Genomic DNA, 12,628 nt, shown 5'->3' on the forward strand with positions numbered 1-12,628 from the left:
TCGTTGCGTGATCGCCTTCATACAAAATACTTACGCTCGCTTCTCGCAAGTGTGACAAGGGCCTTACATTATTAGACTTATAAGTTTCAAGAAACTGGAGTCAAGTGTAGCTATTTTAAAAATGAACAGACGTAACGCTTGCCGCGCGACTTAACTGTACAGTGCATCTATTTTCTTAATGTCTCGTCAAATGTCATGTTTCAACTGTTATCGGAGTTTTGATCTATATTGACTACATAATCGAAAAACGTGCTCTTACTGTTCTACGATTTCCGTTATACCATCCTGGTCTCATGCGATCCAATTCGTAGATCTAATCCAATCCATACAACTGAATTGACAAATTGCCTATATTGAGCAAACAGAAGCACTGTAATATAAGATTTAACTTAGAACGCTTAGTCCGAATAATATAATAATAATAAACTTTATTGCCATGTTAGTTACATTTACAAAAAAAGAGAAATTAAACTAAAGTTATCTAGACATGATTTTCAATGACTGTTGTAACGCTATCCAAACGCTGTGGACCTAAAAGATAAAAAATTCGCTGCGTTTTAATAATTATGAAGTAAAATTACCGACCCTTTGCTAAGAGCCCATCAGGTTCATCGCCCTTTCCCTGTACTGTTCTCTCTTGGGAACGTGTTTTATCGATTAGTAGATTATAACGCCTACTTACGAAGTATTAAAAAAAGTAGCTGCAACGAGCAACGCCACGTGCACGCAGTGCATCCAAATCCTCTAGTCCAATTCGCTTATGTTGACGATTGTCTAATCGGTAATCATCATTTGCAGGCTGACAGGAACTTTCATGTGTTACGATGTCCAAATGTCACAATCGAACCTCATCATGTGGTTAAAGGAAACTGATGACCTCTTATACAGTCAAATGTTTTCTGCGAATCCAAACTTAATATGTTTTTAAATTCGCAAAAGTGGGCAATTGATAGGATATCGCGTCAATGAAACCGGTTCCTTTAAATAGTGGATTTAGTTGATTTCCATAATTGCAGCGCCTTCAGCAAGAAGATTTTTCCACGGCGAATCGCAGCCGGTCGTTATCCGGCGCGGTGACCTCGCCGGCGGTTTACACTTCTGGTTTTCCTCGTCCATCCTCGTCGCTATCTGTTGTGGCTTTGTTATAGTTATAGGCCATGCATGAACGAGTGCTCTGTACAGGAAAATCGGTCCCTCAGGCAATGGAGCAGCTCCATCGTGGACGTCACGGTCCCTTGTCTATCGCACCACCGTAAATATGTCATCGCAGGAGCTTCGATCGTGTTTGTAAACTGCGAGACGTATTTGTGTCGTGGCCCGCTGCGCGCTCCGCGCCCGATATTTGTATATTTATAGACAATCCGAACAATACTGTAACGACGCGTCCAACAGGTGGAATGAATGGGAACTCTCGCCTCGATTGCTTTAATTCGTTTTATGAATATTAACATTCGGTGTAATCTGCTCGCGCGTAAACACAATACGCGAGCGATTTGACTAGTGACGGGATCGCTTTTGAAATTCTGCTGTTACATTCATTTGATTTACGACGTTGTGGAAATTAGGGTTTCCAGTTGGTGCTAGGGCTGCCAATCGGCGGTATACGCACGCGGCCGCGTGCCGGCTTCCCCAGCGCTCCAAGTTTCCGTAACTTTTAACTGCAATTTGTGAATTTGCAGCTCTCAGCTGAGACCTAATTTAGCGAACTTCATAACTCCTCTGGTCCTTCACTACTAACTACTATAGTGACTGCTGTCGTATTGTACAATTTGCAACTTGCTCTTGCGTAGTAATTAGCAGATATAGATGTAGGTTAATATCCGTATAAATTGCTAAAACAGATTAAAAAAAATTGCTAGATTATGTCATGATAACTGGCAGGGAGGGGTACCTTATTTTAAAATGTAGAATATTTTCTATCAACCTACTTTTACTGCCTAACTCGTCGAAGGAGTTTGGGGTAGCTTTGAGCCCCGGCTGTCCTCACTCCTAGGGCACCTGTCAGCGGCTCGTGGGCAGGCCGCCAGGACCTTGCGGAGGTCCCGGCACTTTCCCCGCTGCAGGCGCGACACGATTAGCCGGCCGGTGACCCCGCTGCGCCCGAATTAGCGATCCTGCCGCGCGACCCACTTCATACACGGACGCGGAACCCGCACACTAGTGACCAGCTTTGTTGTTGCTAGGGACTGTTTGCACTGCACACTCGTTGTATTCCCCATCCCATAAGGTTCAAAGTCAACTGTGAGACTAAAAACATTAAGGACTATTAACACTTACAAGTGATTGTGATAATCAGCCTTATTGTTTTTTTTCTGCTGAAGAAGCGGTCACAAAAATGGTAAAGCTCTTGGTCGCCTATCCATCTCGTTTAGATTGGATTGATTATAACAAGAGGCGTAGCGAGGAAAAAGCGCCGCGCAGCAGGTTGCTGTTGCTACGAAGTGTGTCAGTGGCTTTGCTTCCCAGTAGGAGCTTTGGCATTAGACGAAGTAGTCAAATATTATCTTTAGAAATTCATACATCTTACGCGCTATGGTAACACCGGAAAAAGGCAAAGATGCGGCGAATCGATTAACTTGGTGACCACCGATATGGTGGTCTACGAGAGCGACAGAATTAGTCAGATCTTTTTTGGTTGACCGAGCTTGGGCAAACATGTTTTCATTGTCTGTCCGTCTTCTCTCCTCTACAGGTTGCGTTTCGTTGAAACTTGTTTTTTTTTTTAGTTGAAAACGTAAAAGATTGACTCGCAAGCCGTTAACGAGTATGTAGTAAATATTACAGGCAAATTTTAAATTAGAGTATTCCTTCCCTAGCAAGATAAATACCAGTTTGATCTGATCATGATGCCTCATCCTTAAAGATTAAAAACTATTAAATTAGCAATTTTAATGGAGTACAATAAAAACGAGATTATTATATGCTCGCGTTCAGTCAGACACCCGTTACAGCTACGCGTTACCTGTCTTCTTATCGAACACGCGTTGCACTCATTAGGCGACTGTGGAAGCGTGTACTTAAGTCGACATAAAAACTCGTTCAAGTTCAACTGAAGAAACGTTCGAGAAAACTTTTCACTCCGCAGTCTCGGCACAATGCGAACCTCCCCCAATCGAGCGGTCTAATTCGAAGCGTATATCCCGGAGCAACCCCATCGAGTTGTCTTGTGTCTCGCTCGCGCTCGGGGGGCGAGCTCTAGTGCGAGTGGGAGGTACTGTATGTGTGTTTATTTGGTTATTTTGGGCGACCACGTGGAGGCCGCGGTAAACAGATAGATCACGCTATCCGCGCGCTGATTAGCGGATAAAAGTTACTTTTGAACATCAAGGTTTTAATAATTCAAAGGTCTTCAACTTCGAACAACTTCAACTAAACTTAACTGTATCTGTAACGTGCTCGTCGTTATCAAAAGCGGTAATGTTATTCCTATAATCCTATTTTTGCATACTTGTGAAAGATTTTAGAAATCGTCCTTCCTTACGCAATGACTGCATGACCTCTATGGCTGTAGTATGCGTAGTGCGTACCTATATTTGATTAATATCCTTATCTTGTCAAGGAAGTTCAAACGCCTTATTATGTAGACCTTCGTTCGCTGCTTTAGTATTCTTGGTCCTGGCTCTTGACCCCAGTTGACAGCACCGACACTGACATTAGTGCGAAGGTTAATTTAATACCTATGAGTGTGTTACGCGTCGGTAGGCGAAACAGTCTACGCAGGCAAGAATAGAATAGACGTTAATTCAGTGCTTGGAAAGCATATAAGCGTTTTGCTTCGACGAACGAGTTTCGCCCATAAGCACGCACGCAACGCACGCAAACTCAAAAGCACGCGTTTTTACAAAGATAAGTCCAAGCTAAATCAATTGTTCGCCCCCGAACCCCTACGACCCCCACATTTGGAACGTTAAGCAGAGTTTAGACTTGCAAGAAAAATCTTGCTAGTTGCATTACATTGCGTGGCCGTAAAGCCAACGTTTGTGGTGGTCAATCGAGCGCCGCAATGTAATGCAACTTGAACGATTTTTCTTAGAGCCATTTCTGAGATACACGAACTAAATAAATATACAAGAATGGCTCGTTTATAGTATTTAGATACATTTCGAGAACTTCACCTAGTTTCATGAACGCTAGGTAAGTTACCTGCATTAAGATCTGCCGCAGCGGAGCGTGCACAAACATCTGACACGTCCCACCGGCCCGCGGTCACGCTTACATGTGTTTGGGGCACTAAGCGAAGACTTGGCGGATGTCCACAAGGACAAGTTTTATCGACAGGTACAGTCAGCAGCAGAAGTAAACGCACGATGGTGTTGCTCCAAATGGCTACCTACTTACATACACACGAGTACTGTCGAGATAATAAAAGTGTGATCGTCTCTTTGAAATAAAGTTACATCGTAATAAAAAAAATACCTACGTGATATCACTGCGCGTTTACCTTTAGTTGCCCGAATTTCATTTGCCCGAATTTCACTTGCCATACCAACGTTTGGCATAAAATATATAGAACCGTGCTGTTTTCAGGATTTTTTTAGGTTAGGTTAGGTTAGTTTAATATCAACTCTGAAGAAATTACTATTTCAGTAATAAATTACTTTATGGCAAACGAAAATTCTAGAAAACGATACATTCGGGCATATGAAATTCGGGCAAACGATAGAGAACCTTCACTGCGATTGCGTGCACGTTTCTTAGCATTGTGATATCGTGGCCGTGTAAAAGACGCCGCTGTGCCTCAACAAAATGTTAAATTTACAAACACTTTTTGGCACCCGGTTTACCTGCAAAGTGCACTAAAACCAAGTGTACAATCTATTGTCTGTTGGCGCCGTCGATAAAAATATTTTGACGTCGCCATTATTTCGGTGGCACGCGCCACTCCATTCTTTCAAAACTTGAGTAAATAAAGTTTTGTTGCTCCATTGTAACATCTTCCATTCACAAAAACACCTCCGAGTTTACTGCATCAATAGTACGTTCTGTAATGTTATTATCTGCTGTTTGTTTAACTGCTTTACTACTCGCAAACTACGTACTCAAATAAAAACATGCAACAACCAAAACGTAAACAAAACATTAAGTAGTCTGCGGCGAAATTAATGTTCGTTAAAATTACTTTAACAACATACAATGGTATAAACACTTGCTTATATTTTATATGTTAAACGAGCAATTATTTTGTTTTTATCAACTTATTTATTTCGGATCGGCTCCATCGGCAACGGCTGTAACAATTTCGAGGAAATTTGCTATGTGAGGGCTTTCGCGGGGGCGGATCATCGATCTAGACAGGTCCCATCTGTAGGAAAACGTCTGTTTTCGAATTTTAGATGTTTTTTGAACATTTTTACGCGCAATGTGGTCGGTAATTTATTACTCTGTCATCAGCATGGTGGTATAGCGTTGGACTTGTAAACTGAGGTCTCTAGAGTTGAAATCTAGGTCGAAGCTTTCAAAAGGTTAAAGGAGCAAGAAGAAGTTAGAATAATAGACGATATAAGAATGTTGACGAATTGGCACTGTGGTCGAAATAGGAATGTGGAAATAGAAATAGTGGATAGAAAAGTGACGATATACGAGTAGGAATGTTGACGAATAAAAACAATGGGGACAAGTTAAGAAGGTGATTAGGATTGATGAAGTCGTCCTGACTCCTTTCTTCTTTTTAGGGTTCCGTAGCCAAAATGGCAAAAACGGAACCCTTATTGTTTCGCCATGTCTGTCTGTCTGCCTGTCCGTCCGGCCGCGGCATTGCTCAGGGACTATCAATGCTAGAAAGCTGTAGTTTTGCACGAATATATATGTAAACTATGCCGACAAAATGGTACAATAAAAAAATCAAAAATATATTTTTTTAGAGTACCTCCCATAGACGTAAAGTGGGGGTGGTTTTTTTTCTCATCCAATCTTGTAGTGTGGAGTATCGTTGGATAGGTCTTTTAAAACCATTAGGGGGTTGCAAAGACAACTTTTCGATTCAGTGTTTTGTTTGCAAAATATTCAACTTTAAATTGAAAATTTTCATTAAAATAGGGCGTTCCCCCCTCTAAAATCTGAACCGGTGGGTGGAAAAATTTGAAAAAATTCAGGATGGTAGTAAGTATATCAAACTTACAAGGAAATATATAACGGTTAAGTTTTCTTGAGAATTATTAGTAGTTGAGTAAATAACAGCCTAAGGTATAAAATATACCTGAACTTGGAATATTCCGTACAAAATATGAATATAATATTTTTAATTTATTTAAGTACTCACATTAGTTTTAAATAACTTTTAGTACCTATGAATATTTATGAACCTCGAGGTCTTTATATTGTTTTTGGTTTACCTGTATACTAATTAATGTACGACTGTATGTGTTCTTAAAATAATAAAATAAAAATATAAAATCCTTAGAAAAATATTACTTAATTTTTTCGTAATGGCCACGGAACCCTATTTCGGGCGTGTCCGACTCGCTCTTGGCCGGTTTTTAAAATATGTGATAGGGGCAAACGAGCGGGCCGGTCACCTGATGGAAAGCAATCACCGCCGCCCGTGGGCATCCATAAGTTAAGATGAGTTACAGATGTGGTGGAAAAGTTCGCATTTACCTTGCTCTCTCAACTAGGTTACTGAAGTTCAGTGAAGTTAATTGAGAAAGCGAGATAAATACGAAGTTGTCCGACAAAATACGATGGCGTATGTTCACTGCATCTGTGCTTGAGCGTGTGCATCGACGTCTATGCACCTTACGGCACTAGACTGGCTGTTTGGAACAAAACGTGCGGCGCATCAATCATCAATATTACCGTGACACAGCCCCTGTCACGGACTTCAAGAAACTATAGTGAAATTTTTTGGCCCGTTTTGATGTATGAAACAAGTAGTTTTTTTTTTTTATTCGACTGGATGGCAAACGAGCAAGTGGGTCTCCTGATGGTAAGAGATCACCACCGCCCATAAACATCGGCAACACCAGGGGTATTGCAGATGCGTTGCCAACCTAGAGGCCTAAGATGGGATACCTCAAGTGCCAGTAATTACAGCGGCTGTCTTACTCTCCACGCCGAAACACAACAGTGCAAGCACTGCTGCTTCACGGCAGGATTAGCGAGCAAGATGGTGGTAGCAATCCGGGCGGACCTTGCACAAGGTCCTACCACCTGCGAATATCGATGAGAAAGAAATAAAGAAAATGTTTATTCGGCAATAAATAAATAAATATATATCACGGGTCAATTCACACCAATTGACCTAGTCCCAAAGTAAGCTTAGCAAAGCTTGTGTTATGGGTACCAAGCAACGGATAAATATAATTATATAGATAGATACATACTTAAATACATATTAAACACCCAAGAACCGAGAACAAACATTCGTATTTTTCATACAAATATATTTTTCATAACACGGGAATCGAACCCGGGACCTCAAGCTTCTCTAACCATTAGGCCATCTGGTCGGCAATATACATTAACTTTGTAGGTAACATACATTAGGTAACTTAGGGGCTGTTTCACCATCCATTGATTAGTGTTAACTGACGGTTAAATGTGATGCCGTCTCTATTTGTTTTGTTCGAATAGACGGAGACGGCATATGGATGGTGAAACGGCCCCTTAATGTTTAAGTATATTCTGTGAAGGGATAAGTTCGCCTTTGCACATTATATGTATCTCATTATTTGACAATGAAATTATTTCAACTTGTTTATACATTAGAGTTATAATGAGCGTCGTGTGATGGTACCTGGTACCTGGTAGTGGTAGTGATGGTTACTGTGTCGTGTCGGCAGCATGGAGCTGAAGGCGGAAGGTGTCCCGGAGGGCGCGCCGCGGCCCGTCAAGGAGCGCAAGAAGCACGACCGCTTCAACGGGATGAGCGAGGAGGAGGTGGCGCGCCGCACGCTGCCCGACCACCTCGCGGAGAACCTCGACATCATCATTGTGAGTACGGTCGCCATCGCCAACGCCATCGCCATCGCCACTTTTAAACGTGGGCCAATCAACTTTTTAGCGTAGCTGGTTGCCATGGTAACGTCTCCTGGGTCACTTCTTAAAAGTATCATCCATACTAATATTATAAATGCGAAAGTGTGTGTGTTTGTCCGTCTTTCACGCCGTAACGGAGCGACGGATCGACGTGGCTTTTTGGCATAGAGATAGTTTATGGGCCCGAGAGTGACATAGGCTACTTTTTATCCCGGAAAAATGCACAGTTCCCGAGGGAACAGCGCGCGATAACCGAATACCACGCGGGCGGAGCCGCGGGCAAAAGCTAGTAATATAATAAATGCGAAAAATTTGTTAGTCTGTTTATTTGTTTGTTATTTCATCACGTCTAAACCGCTGAACCGATTTAGATGAAGTTCGGTATACAGATAGTTTGAGTACCGGGGAAGGACATAGGATAGTTATTATCCTGGAAAATTTCATAGTTCCAGCGGAATAGTGAAAACCGGATTCTACGCGGACGGAGTCGCGGGTAACAGGCTAGTGGGGTATAAATCCGCTAAAAGTTAGGATTTACAATGCAATACAATATTATTTATTACACACCATAAATCAGTACATTTTTTTTTACATTAACACTAATTCAAACGATTTGTGACAGTTTTAAGGAAATTCCTTCATGGATTCTTTCCTAAGCATGCTTTTAGTATACAAACATTTTTCTAAGCAAGTATATCAGTGATATCCCCTAGGTTACGGGGACAGATAACAACACTAAAAAAGTTGATTGACCCGTGTATGCTATTCTGTCCCGTAACCCAGGAGACATAAGTGATACACTTTCTTAGAACAATGCTTGCAATGTATACTATTAGTATGTCTAAAAGATGGATGATCTATGAAGGAATGCCTTAAGATTGTCACAACTCCTAACTTTTAACTAACTCTGAAGTAATTATCATGGCAACAAGCTACACTAAAAAGTTGTTTGACTGCTATACGTTTTGTAGGGGATAGTGCATGTGGGTCGATCAACCTTTTCTTGTACCATCAGCCAAATATGTGGTCTACCACCCTAAAGTTGATAATCGTTTGCATGTCATAAAACAATGATGCCAATAGACGTGCCTGTCAACTTGCAAGTTCGACTTTAGCGACATATTCATTTGATAGGAACTTGTTTAAAAATTGATAGACCACTTATTTGGCTGATGGTACCTCGTTGCCATGGTGTCCCCTGAACAACTGATTATAACCATGAGTTTCTATATGTCTTCTGTTATTAAAATTCATCGAGCGTACATTTTTGACGTAGTTAAGAACCCATTATTCTTTGGACTATACCCTAAGCACATACGTAGCATATAAGTATATCACTGTTGTCCCTTGGACAACGGGGCAGAATAACAAACAATCCGATCCGCTTATCTGTGATGCGTAGGTACCAAGAACTTGCACTATACGAGTATGTAGTTTTACAGGTTTTTTTTTTATGGCTCCCTTGGGAAGCAATCTTCCGGGATGAAAACTATCTTACGAGTATATCTTTCCTCTAGTCTCAGGCCCTCTTTCTTCACTTCATACCAAATTTCATTTAAACTTGTGTGGCGACTTACCTAACCATGAAGAGGTAACAGACAGACAGATAGATAAACTTACAATTAACTAAAAACAGTACCTACATATACTGCAGCATAATGCTGATTTAAGTTCCTTTTCGACTTGATCAAAATAGGTAGATGTTCTTTTGTAACTTGTGTATTTTTTATAAAAGTCAGTGCACTTTTTGATATAGAATAAAGTTATGTCTGTGTCTTAACATCGTACGAGTAACGCCGCAGTCCTAACTAATCCAGTCTGCAAATGTTTTGCCTAAATTTTCGTAACAGTTAAATTCACATCAAAGTAGTTCACGTGAATCCTCAATAAAGGGACCGTCGTTTACCGATAACACTGATAAAGCGTAGCTCGGCTATAACCAGTCTCTCACTCATCCTTGGTCCTCCAATGTCACTTTGCGAAGTCCTTCTGCTTGCGAAAGGACGTGACTGTGGATCTAAAGCCAAGTTTAGACTTGCAAGAAAAATCGTGCATTTCATTACATTGCGGCGCTCGATTGACTACTACAAACTCGTTGGCTTTACGGCCTCGCAACGTAATGCAACTTGCACGATTTTTCTTGCAAGTCTAAACTCGGCTTAAGGCTACGCACGCATTGTACGGTTAGCCGCGTGGTTTTCGATCGCCGTCTTTCTCCAAAGTATCGCTTTAGGCGACGCGCTAAAACTGCGCGGTAAGCCACATAGTGCGTGCGTAGCCTAATGCGTGGTATACACGAGCTTAGTAGCTAATGCTTAGTACTTGTCACTTACACTTGTCAGATGTGTGTAAACATATTGCATAAGTGCTTAGTATTAGTGCAACTGCAAGTGCAGGTGATTAGAGACCCCTGTTTACTAAGCGCCTAGAGCCTACTCCCATCAAAAAATCTACTAATATTGTCGAGTGGTGCTAACATGTCAAGTTAAGTATGGTTACTCATCTGCTGAAATATTTTAGTTGGCGGCGGGCATTTATGGTGAGTGAGATCTTGTAACCACTAATACCATTCTCTAACACCCTTGTGTAGACAGCTACTTGTCACTAGTTACTCTGCAGATTTATAGATGGGGTAGGCACTTGTTGTTTAGTAAACAGGACCGGCTTCTATTCATTCGCACTTGCAGTTGCACTAATACTAAGCACTTATGCAATAAATATGTTAACACACGTCCGACAAGTGTAAGTGACAAGAGGAAGAGAAACAGAATTACACATATTCGATACACATAAAATATGAAGTTAAACTTGAATAGTATAAAGTACTAAGTATTTAGCTACTAAGCTCGTGTAAATCTAGCCTAAGTAAAGGCGTATAGGGCCTTTCGGTTGCGATTCGTTCGCGCGCGACAGAGGGCGCGCCCTCTGCGGAGACGTTGCTACGGCGGCGCTAGACAATGGCCGGCTGCGAGTTACACGCCGAATACCTCTCGAACACAATGCGAATACAATGGAGATATGCTTTGTAACAATAACTACAATTTGGATAAATTTAAACCCCGTCGAAGTTTGCATTTCGAAGTCTGATATGTTAACGATTGATGTAATCTTTAGAGCATGTGTGGAAAAAGTGTAGACGTTCAATGGAGGCACCACATCCCTTGTAACTTACATTTTTGCCGTAAAATGCTTGAACGTGACAAAGAAACAAAGAAAATGTTCATTTGACATATAAACTATGTAACAAGATACCTACAACAACAAGGTACACAATAATTACCTAGAGCCGAAAGGGCTGCCAGCTCAGCAATGCTGAGGTACGGTGCCACAGGGGTGATTTTCAGCTAAAGCCAAAATATATATGAAAAGAAAAAAGAAAATACCTACAACTACTTCGTATTTATAATCTTATTTCCCATTTCATCCTTTTTACAAATGTATGCAAAAATAGATAATTTTGTATGTAGAGTGGGCCAAATTTTATGCCGCTGAGCATATTTTATGTTGTACTCTAAGAATGATTTCAATAAATCTACATCTAGCTTTTTACCATCAAAATCTACGGTGCTACACTTGCTACGGACAGACATCTAACTTAACGTTTTAAACTTTCGTGATTTTCACTCATAATCAAAATACCACAAACGGGGCTTATCACGCTAACACACACAAGTCGAGGGAGTTCGAAGGACTCGCGCTGCTAGGCATACTTGACTTGACACCCCACACTTCAGTCTACTCGTGACCACGGCCGCTGTAATGTGGTCGAAAAGTCGAGGTAAATATTACTCGTGTGTGTTAGCGTGATAAGCCCCGTTTGTGGTATTTTGAGACATCTAACTTATTTTGATTTTGTCCCTCTACATATGTTTCTATTCATGCCCTCGTGATTACTGCGTATGTTCCACGCATCCCCAGACCTTTAGGTATTTTATTATTTTCGTGGCAACAATCCTACTGCGTATGTTTCCATGCGTCCGTTATTATTGTGGTGGTAAGACGTGTGTGGTTGTGTTCGGCAGATCGGCATCAACCCGGGGCTGTTCGCGGCGTACAAGGGGCACCACTACGCGGGTCCCGGGAACCACTTCTGGAAGTGCCTCTACCTGTCCGGCCTCACAAGAGAGCAGATGAGCGCCGACGAAGACTACAAGGTAACACGTCGGGACTCGGGACACACTCAAGGGCATAAATATATGTTGAGGTTAACTGGAAGAGGGGATAAGTTGCTCTTTGAACATCTCTTTCTTTTGTTAATTGTTATTTTCATGTTTTTTGTACGTAAAGAGTTATTCAATACAATATATACATTATCAAGGCGTCAAAAATGTCTATACAATTACAAAAGGTGTGGGGTTGGCTTGGCCCTGCTCACATCTCCTGAAAAAATACCAAGTATAGTTACATTTATTACTAAGGCGGCATGAAGTTCGTCAGGACAGCCAATTGTATAACAAATACGGGGTGACGCCTAAGTCGTAAACAATACCTAATAATTATTTCTAACACCTCATTTCAAGGTTAATTCAGTGCACTAGCTCTAGAAGCAAACAATTAAGTTTTAATTGTTTGCTTCTGAAGAAAATGATCAACCGCATAGTCTACAAGACTAGTTTTTTACGACCTAGAGTCGTCCTGTGTAAATAAAACA

At 41.2% G+C, this 12,628-nt stretch overlaps 1 pseudogene; it reads left to right on the top strand.

Moving 5' to 3' along the window:
* The window catches only part of LOC141438588 (uncharacterized), a 96,760-nt pseudogene that overhangs the window by 54,769 nt on the left and 29,363 nt on the right, over nt 1-12,628 (top strand).

The sequence above is a fragment of the Choristoneura fumiferana genome, chromosome 19, assembly GCF_025370935.1.
Source record: "Choristoneura fumiferana chromosome 19, NRCan_CFum_1, whole genome shotgun sequence".
Taxonomy (NCBI): Eukaryota; Metazoa; Arthropoda; class Insecta; order Lepidoptera; family Tortricidae; genus Choristoneura; species Choristoneura fumiferana.